This window comes from Sipha flava, unplaced genomic scaffold (assembly GCF_003268045.1).
Source record: "Sipha flava isolate LNK unplaced genomic scaffold, YSA_version1 18023_pilon_pilon, whole genome shotgun sequence".
Lineage (NCBI taxonomy): Eukaryota > Metazoa > Arthropoda > Insecta > Hemiptera > Aphididae > Sipha > Sipha flava.
Genome location: NW_020272156.1, coordinates 1 through 1,961, shown reverse-complemented (window position 1 = coordinate 1,961; position 1,961 = coordinate 1). Strand labels below are relative to the sequence as shown.

The 1,961-nt window shown below is 23.3% G+C and overlaps 1 pseudogene; it reads left to right on the top strand.

The window, feature by feature from the left end:
• The first annotated feature begins 477 nt into the window (after window positions 1–477).
• LOC112680739 lies at window positions 478–1,845 on the top strand (annotated as a pseudogene).
• The last annotated feature ends 116 nt before the right edge of the window (window positions 1,846–1,961 follow it).

Here is a 1,961-nt window from a genome sequence, read left to right as displayed (position 1 = left end):
CCTAAAGTTGGTAGACGATCTACTTTCCTTAATAAATTTATTAATTTTAAAAAAAAATCAAGTGAGTAAAACAATACCTAAGTACATAGAATTGAATATCTATTTGTAAGTACTTACACAAAGTATGTTTAAATTGTATTATAAAGGATATGTATGTCTATAGGTATTATTGGGTAGGCAGTAAAAATTAATTATTCTTACATTAGATATATATTTAATATTATAAAATGTTGTTTAATATTTTTCTGTTGCATTTACTTAAATATTTTTCATCCCTACAGAAAGTTAACAATGATGTACATTGTCAAAATATTCTTATTAATGATAACCCTGGAACGTCATGTATATATACTTTTTAATAATTAGCCAAAAATTATGTGCTTAGGTACCTTTAAACAATTTAATTAGATGTTCATAATATTAGTTTCAGAAGACACTATTTCAGATGATATTAATATTCAGAATTTACCATTTGAAATGGATGATGACACTTCAGTTGTAATACCATCTTTAATAATGTATGAATCCAATACAATAATTAATGGTATGATCCAACTAGTGCTAAATATATATTTTTATAAGTTTAAAGTTCAATGAACATTGACTACTAAATTAAAATTACCATTAATATTTACAAAATAATTTTAGAAATTATTCCTGCCTAAAGTAGATTGTCAAAAATGATAACTGTTATTGATCCCCAAAAGGTATAAATTTTTTTACCTTGTATTTTAATAAAAATCAATGAAGTTAAAAAAAAATTTCTAGGGAAACATTGTAAAGGACATTTTGAAAAAATACCAAGATGGTTTAATGATTTTAAAATTGTACACCACAAAAGGCATTTTATATAATGCTTTCAGGAATTCTCTTGCATCAATATTAGTCAAATATGAATTACAAACAGAACCAAATCACCAAATTACTAAATCTAAGTTTTTACTGTTAGCAGAAGGTAAATAATTAAAATAGTATCTCTTTGAAAATAATTTTAATTCTAAAACCATACATTCCATGTTAAGGAATAGAAATGATTTTCCCTACTGAATCCAAGGACACATATTATACACCATATTGTAGAACTGGACAAATGCAAATTCCAACTAGAGGGAAATTGTATGATAAATACTGTAATATAAAAAAAAAAAAAATTAAAAAAATTGGAGCCTCTGCCACTAAATCATGTGTTAATGATGATGGAAATAATGTAATAAATGATGCAGATACTATTACCAATTGTTTTTATAATAGTTCTTTAAATCTAAAAAATTTAAATAAAATATTTTATTGCTCTAACCTAATTGGCTCAAACACTTAAAATATTTTGTATTTGTATGATACATTTTTTCTGCATTTTATTTAACATAATAGTGTCATTAACTACATTTTTTTTGTAGTCTTTAATTAATATATTTTATTTATTATACAGATTGAAATAGATTTTGAAAAATTATACCCAGATAAGAAAATATTGTTATTTACTAAGTTTGATAGGTTTATAATTAAATTATCACAATTTATTGAAAAACACAATATCAAATTTGGTATACGAGAGACTTTAGCACTACAAGAACTTAGAACTCCTTCAAAGTCTGGTAAACTATTTAACATTATGTCATAGGTTTATTGTATATTATAACTAATAAGAATAATTAGTTATAATTGTTTTTAATATCTACCTAGGTAATAGGTAATACCATTGCAGCCTTGAGATTGATACCATTTTTATTTCAACCAGTTAGGTACATTAAAATTGGATAAAAAAAAAAAAAAAATTGTGGTACACCTTCGACTTGGCGTCCATCTAAAGTAAAACAAGCTTCAGCTTTTATAAAGTTTATTGCTGTAAGTTTTATTTTTATATTGTCATAATAAAAATATTATAATTGAATTTTTGATAGTAATTTAATTTAGTAATACACATGTGACATTTTGATTAAACTAAAAGTAACTAAAATTAT